The sequence below is a fragment of the Sinocyclocheilus anshuiensis genome, unplaced genomic scaffold, assembly GCF_001515605.1.
Source record: "Sinocyclocheilus anshuiensis isolate Anshui unplaced genomic scaffold, SAMN03320099.WGS_v1.1 scaffold1181, whole genome shotgun sequence".
Taxonomy (NCBI): Eukaryota; Metazoa; Chordata; class Actinopteri; order Cypriniformes; family Cyprinidae; genus Sinocyclocheilus; species Sinocyclocheilus anshuiensis.
The window spans coordinates 42,300-50,264 of NW_015548241.1; the positions used below are offsets into that span (position 1 = coordinate 42,300).

The following is a 7,965-nucleotide window of genomic DNA, read 5'->3' on the forward strand; positions in this document are numbered from 1 at the left end:
TATAAAAATGTTGTAATTGCTGGATAATGATTTCATGAAATAATTCATGAAATCATCGGATGCTCATTTTCCACAAGTTGATATGATATTTTAGGGTCTTAATGAAAAGTCTGTAACATACTTTGGCTAAAATGTCTCAATGGTAGTGTAAAACAACAACCTTTTTACCTGTCAAAAACAGCTCTGTTTACAGCAAGCCGTTTTGGTACATTTCCCTTTAAATGCTAATGAGCTCTGCTCACCCCACCCCTCTCTTCCATGGGGTGACGCGCAGTTCTTTGAGAGACTGTAAACTTTAGCCGCATTCATCGTGAAACTTGCTAACTAGCAAATTATTAGGAAAGGCGATTTGCAAAATTCATTAAAAAAATGTATACTCACTTCTTCTGGAGGTGAGGCTGAAGCACGAATGATTCGCGTGAACATAGATGCAATTAGGCAGATCGGGGGACGCATTCCCTTCAAAAACAAACGTACTCCACTGCATCTTCAGTGGCTCAGATGTCGGGAGTAAATGACAACTGCTATGTTCATTATTACATCCAACAACAGAACACCTCAATCACTTAGGAGACAAATTTTTGTCTACATCTCCGGCGTTGAAACAATGGTTGTTACAGCTCACTCAGGACGGGTCTGAGGTAAAACGCTGGTGTCATTCAACAATCGTGGGAGGGGCCTGGGTCCGTGTTACGTTACACAGCCAAGAATCTGAGAACGGCTTGATTTGAAAAAAGGGATATTATTTATCTGGATTAAAAAAAAAAAACTAAAAAAAACTCTGGGTGGATTTTTATCATTATAGGCTGGTTGTGTAGACACACTTACAAGTTGTTTGAACTGAAATGTGTGTTGGCAAAGTGAATTTTGCATCCGATGACCTCTTTAAGCTTAAGGTGTAGAATCAGACAGATGTTCTGAAGTCGTAAAGCTTCTCATCTCGAAGAATTGTGATTAATTTCGCTTTCTGAGTGACACTGTGCTTACGCATAATGTCACAGATCTTTCTCATGCTGTCCGCACTGGTCAAATTGTCATGTGTGATTTGTGAATATTGTTCCTCGAGAATTATGATCTTTATCGCTATTCAGAAGCAGACGCTGCTCATCTTTCTTCGTATTTATCTTATCAAGTTCATCTTTCTCAATTGTTGCAGTCCAGACAATGTTGCAGTCCAGACAATTATCCTCATCTCTAATGAGAGTCATTTCAACATCATTCTCCAGGTGCATCTTGACCTTGAAGAAATTTGGGACAGTATTTCTTCTGAGTGTGATCCCTTCTTTGGGATGGACAGAGGCACCAGGAACATTAAGAAAGTGTGGTGTTTTCATCCGAAATGCCTTGTCAGGTCTGGGATGTTTGATTGGATGGTTTGATTTTTCTCCTTTCTCCACAACTTCTTTTAAAAGTTCATCAAGTGGAAAAAAGTAGACATGTAGAATGAGAGGATCTTTAGAACACATGTACAGAAGAAGATCGCAGTGTTCATCCCATTGCATTATCCAACTTATAATTAACGTTTTAAGAGAGAATGATGGTTGGACAATTTTAGCATGAAATCGGGTCAGCTGCACAGGCTCTACATATATTCCCTCATCTTTTACACTGAGGACTTTCACAGCATCCTTGAGAGAGGGGTCAGAATGTCCTAAACAGACATAATGGGGCAGATGAACTTCTACCAGTTTCCCTGAGATCACCGTCACGTCAATCACTGGACCGATTCGGTTATACTGCAGACGCTCCAGCTCTGTGTTGAGGAACCGCCCGTCTACGACATGATACTGAAAGGTGACCTCACAGTCACAGACCCATCGCATTCTGGTCCTGATACACTCGTAGCGGCCTGGGACAGTGCTGACCCTAAACTTTGACATGCCTTCATGTGTATGGGTTAACGGCTCAATCTGAACCCACTGAACAGAATCAACTATATTGATGCAAGACTGACAGGTCAGCAGTGGCTGAATATTGAGCTCAGAAGGTTTGGGGTTGGAGAACCTGTAGAAGAGGTAAAGAATAAATAGTGAGAAGTTTGGATATAAACATTATTAGCACTTAAGTTTTTTACCAAGGCTAGTCTGCTATTGTTGATGATAATTCAAATCAGTGACATACGAACAACCAAGGAAAGCTCAAATGAAAATCTGTCTAGACTCGCACAAGGACATTTGCCTCTGATGGAAACAAGCTAACTGAGAAATACATGCCGTTTATCTAAAATAACTAATATTCACAAACAAACATATAATCAATGCATACAGTTTAACGGCTGTTAAGGAGAATTTATTGTCTTTATTGGCAGTTATTGTGTACCCTTTGCTCATATGCTGAGACACACACATGCACAAATTGTGTGTGTCAGAGAGAGATAAAGAGAGCAAAATGTACACATGAAACCAACCATAAAAGAAATATTTATGTGTGATAACTCACCCGGTTATGTGTGTATCTCTCTTGTTTCTAACAGGAGGCTCCTTATAGAGGCTGTTTATGTCACACAGAGACACTGAGGAGTTCAAATAATAAACCCCAAATCCAGCATAGAGAGGTTCAGTGAATGTGTTGTTGAATGTGTGTATGTGTGTGAGTTTGTGTGTGTCAGAGACACTGTAGAAGGACAGAGTGCCGGCCGACACATTCACATACACTCCTACTCTATTAGAGGAGCATGAAGGAGCAGATATGTCAGTTGAATTGTTATTATGACGGGCAGTGAACTTGGCTTCAGTGCACAACAGGCTCCAGGAGATGTTATTGCGTCCAAACATACAGTCACGACTCCTTCCCTTCCTGACGATTCCTTTATATGTCACTGATATAACAGCCTCAACTCCACTCCATTCAGCCTCCCAGTAACAGCGTCCAGACAGACTCTCTCTACACAGAATCTGATACACATCAAATCTCTCAGGATTATCAGGATATGACTGATCTTTTTCCACATATGTCACCTTTCTGTTCTCCTCAGACAGAATGAGTTCATTGTTTGCTGTGTTTGGATCCAGTGTGAGAAAACAGGCATCTGAACACAAGAAGAGAGACGTTTATAACACAACACCAGTCACTGAAGGTGTGTGTGTAGACGTAGATTTCTGTAGTCCTTCTGTAATCCTGAACTCTCCTCCATGAGCCACACTATAAAAAAAAAACACATGTCACATTCCACACATCTGATATGATCAGTAAATTGATGTTAATTTTTTATAGCCAATATGGATTATTTGTATATTCATATCCAATAATTGATATGCAGAACCATTTTATATTTGTTACATTTCATTTATCATATCACAACAATAAAAACATTGTATGCATGTTTTTTTTTAAATAACAACAACAGTACCATCAATAACATTATCAATAGGCAAAATTGTTTTGGAGAACATAAATAAATAAGAAGGAAGTCTGTAAACTTTGTATAAATGTGTGAAGCTCTAACTGAAACATTTAATTCATACATTTCAAAAATGTACTTGTGGGCCACGTGAAATGAGGTGGAAATATGTCAGGCTTACAGTATCTCGTGGGCCACATGCAATGAGGTGGCGGGCCAGTTTGGGCCTGTGGGCCTTGTGTTGTGTTTGACAATGATATATTTTTATCGGAATGTCATAGGACCTGATTTACAAACAATAAACACAATAGCTAGCCTACAGACTATTTTAGTTCTCCTCACTCCACAACAAATCCTTTAAATTTAACGGTATTCAGAACAGAAAAAGAATAAAAAATATCAGTTGCCAAATGAAGTTGTTAAAATATAAGTAGCAAAACTGATAATAAACGCTGTTGTTCTAATGCAGCCTACCTCTTTCATTCGGCACAAATCCAAATGTTTCCATATTTGAGATGTATTTGAATGCTAAACTATTATTTATTATGTAAACCAGTCTTTGTACTTAATGCACTTGACACAAAAAAAAAAGCATCTTCTTCACATGAAAAAAATCATTCTCTTCACATGAGCAAATATGCTTCATCGCCTGTGCTCAGGCTGAACGGCATGGATGGTTTTAATTAACCAGTGTATCCAGTGCTTAATTTGTAAATTGCGAGGTCCCAGAACAAAGCGATGTGACGGATCTGTCAAGTGATCGGAGGAGGGCAATCACATTGGTGGACTATCTTGAGTGATTACCAGCTTGCATCAGTTGCTTTCAAAGTGTGCACATGTACTCCAAAAATCATGGTTATTTTCTTTCAACCAAAATATTTTTTGTGTTTGTGTAGTTATTGTGTAACCCAGCTACTGATAGGAAAGTCGCAACAACCCAGCGTTTGTAATGAGCAGGGTATTTTGCATCCTCTTCAGGTGTGAGAGTAGTTCTCAGTGCTGCCGACTTGCATTTCTTTGGTAAAATATAGGTTTGTGTATGGTCTAATTAGTCTATAAAACTGCATAACATAAAATGATTTACAGCAAAGAAACAAAGCAAACTAAAGAGATGCAATGTCAATGTCAGGAAATCATCGCAATCACTCACGTCAGCACAGTCACCTCCTCCTACATACACCAGATCCCAATCACCCGAATTCTGATCACCTGCATCACCAATCAAGCCCACTATATCTTCTCACTCCACTCAGTATTCCAGTGTCCGGTCTACCGTTCACTACCTGAACATTGCCAGGCTCCTTACCTGCATTACTAACTGTTGTTTCCTTGCCTCCAGAAGTCTAAGTCTCTGCGATTCCGATTCTCCTCAGCCCCGGTTCAACTCCAGGATTCCTGCAACTATCAGAACCCAGATTACCAAGAAGCTAAGAAACCCAGAACTCGCATATCTCTCATACTCACCTGCCTTCGATTCTGACCATCACAGCATTGACAATAAACCCCTCTGTTTACCTGAACTCCTCTTGTCTCTTGCCTGTTTGTGACAGTCAATCACTTAAACGAGTCGCATCTGTCTTTTCGTGACTATATATGTTTCATTTTTGCTTCTAAAATGCTTGTTAAATTGTTTAAATGTTAAAAATATTGGATACATGTTTAAAAGGTAAACTTTGCTGTATTTCGAACTGTATTAGTTATATAGTTATTAATTATAAATAGTTTATATATATATAAAGCGCAAACCATCTTTTGACATTAAAATAATACTGGCAGGATTTACTAAAGAAGTGAAGAATTAGCATTGAAAAGGCGTGGACACGGTTACTTTTGCACCTGACCTTATTGAATATGCCTTTTGTAGGAGTTTCCCTTTCAGATGGAAAATTTATGGGAGGAGAGTATTAAAATGAATCACGCAACACGTTTTACTAACATTTGCGCTCGTCAGATTACTGGTATTTGCGGCAAAAAAAAACAGCCACTAATTTGCGCTGCGTTTGGTAGGTTGCGCTGATCATTATGGAAATCTAAATTAAAATCTGGTTGTGTCGGTGTTCTTTAAAGTGCCCATATTATGCCATTTCCAATATTGTCTTTCATGCAGTGTGTAATGTAGCTGTATGTGAATGTAAAGGATCTGCAAAGTTGTAAATCCAAAAGTGCACGATAAATAATGTTATTGTCTCCCAAAATAAAGAATCGACTCTGTACACCTTAGATGAGTCGTTAGTAATCCCACTTCCAAGACGGCTACACGTCACGGGGTAACACATTTGCATAATGGCCGCCTAGGTTCTACGTTAGCCGGCCGCGATCAACTTGACCCCGCCCACAAACACGTCATTGACGACTGCTTCTCTAATCTCGGGGAGTTCAACGTGGGATTCACAAAACGCTTGCTCTTGAAAGATGGCTCAGTACCCAGTTTATTTGGACCAGCTGTCTTCACTGAATCACAACCTGTAAGTATGATAAATAATAGATATTTTATATTGAGCGTTCAACATACGAAACTATTGCAGTGGTCGTTTCGTTTCCGGTTTCGTAAGCGGTAGACCAATCACAACAGACTAGGCAATCTGACCAATCAGAGCAGAGTAGGCTCACGGAAAGGAGCGTTTTAGAGAGAATGAACCTTAGAACTGCTTCGAACGAATCATTTGAGAATCGCTGGAAAATGAGGTGATATTTGAGAAAACGAAAGCGTTTTTTGACCTCTCATGCATGTAATCCTATTGTAGGAGACTCCAAAAACAATATTAGGAACCTTAAACATGGTATAATAGGGACACTTTAATGTGCACCTTGTCAGTAAATCACACGCAGAATTTTCCCCTCCCCTTAGCGTTTTTACGGAATTGTGCTGTAACGCTTATTTGCCCTGTTAAGTAAATCTGACCCTATATCTCTGTCCAGGAAACCACCCCTTTCTCAGTAAATTTCTTTAGTAAACACACACACACATACTTGAGTTTGTCCAGTGCGCATATGGGATCCTCAAGTTTTTCAGAGAACAGCTTGACTCCTGATTCTCCTGGGTTATTGTAGCTCAGATCCAGCTCTCTCAGGTGTGAGGGGTTTGAACTCAGAGCTGAACACACATAACCACAGCCTTTCTCTGTAACCATATAGCCAGATAACCTACAAACACACAACAAGCCCACATGGCAATAGTTTGGCAATCGGATGTCACTGTCACAAAGTCACCTGCATTAATCAAAGCATTTAAACAAAACATTTAAACATTCTTTTTTATAGCAACTGGCTAATAGTTTCTGAAGGTGTTTCATGTTTCAGATAAAAAAAAAGAACTTAATATTGGATGTAGAGGGTGAGAAGGCAGCAGACCAGAAGACGGCCACTATGGCAAAATAAGCAGGCAACTCCATAAGGCACATTAAGACCCCTAAAAGCCATGTGACTTCAAATTAAATTGAAAAGTCAAAAAAAAAAGGAAGCTTGCTGCCTTGCGCAACTCGAAATAAAGGAACTTGAAATTGCTAAAAGAGTCCAGAGTGCATTTTGAGTTCTGATGGTTTTGAGCTCTTAGTGTCTTACATTTGATGTTGATAAAATAATACAACTCGATATGCTAATCAAATATTTAGTCTCCTTGTACTATACATGAAAATGCACTGTACTAAAAATACTGGTATCTATATCATTCACCATTTAGTTAGTATTAGTACTCCAAAACAACAGATGTTTTCAGTGAAATGCTGGAACAAATATAGCAACTGGATTCTGCTAAAACACTGCAATTGCCCAAGAAAGTCAAAAGCAGAAATAAAGTGTCATGTTTATTTTAAATAGAGTAAAAGTTTATCTGTGTTCTTAAATACCTCAGTGTGTCTAGTTGACAGTGTGAACTCTTTAGTCCAGCAGAGATCATCTCCACTGCTAAATCCTGCAAGTCATTGTTACTCAGGTTCAGCTCTCTCAATGATTAGTATGATGATTGTAGAGCTGAAGACAAACTTTCACAGCACTGACCAGTCAGTCTACAACCTGCCAATCTAAACAAGATTACATATTTAGTCATTAAAACCTGTTAGAACAACCATTAAATGACAATGATTCAATCTGTCTAGCATTTACAATTACCAGATTTTTCTTAAAGGGGTCATATGATGCTGCTAAAAAGAACATAAGTCAAAAGCAGAAATAAAGTGTCATGTTTATTTTAAATAGAGTAAAAGTTTATCTGTGTTCTTAAATACCTCAGTGTGTCTAGTTGACAGTGTGAACTCTTTAGTCCAGCAGAGATCATCTCCACTGCTAAATCCTGCAAGTCATTGTTACTCAGGTTCAGCTCTCTCAATGATTAGTATGATGATTGTAGAGCTGAAGACAAACTTTCACAGCACTGACCAGTGAGATTACAGAAGGCCAATCTAAACAGAAAAAAAAACAACAAAGCAGAAAGTAATTAACTCTGGTCGCAACACCCATTAAACAGAGACACTGTTTTCTGACTGACTGACATTTATAATCATCACTTCTGCCATAACATCCCAAAGATGTTAATATGATTGCATATTAAAGGGGTCATATGATGTGGCTAAAAATAACATTATTTTGTGTATTTGGTGTAATGCAATGTGTTTATGCAGTTTAAGGTA

The 7,965-nt window shown here is 38.7% G+C and overlaps 1 pseudogene; it reads right to left on the bottom strand.

Annotated features, from left to right (window-relative positions):
- Positions 1-1,034: 1,034 nt before the first annotated feature.
- Positions 1,035-7,965, bottom strand: part of LOC107655022 (NACHT, LRR and PYD domains-containing protein 12-like) — a 12,099-nt pseudogene continuing 5,168 nt past the window's right edge.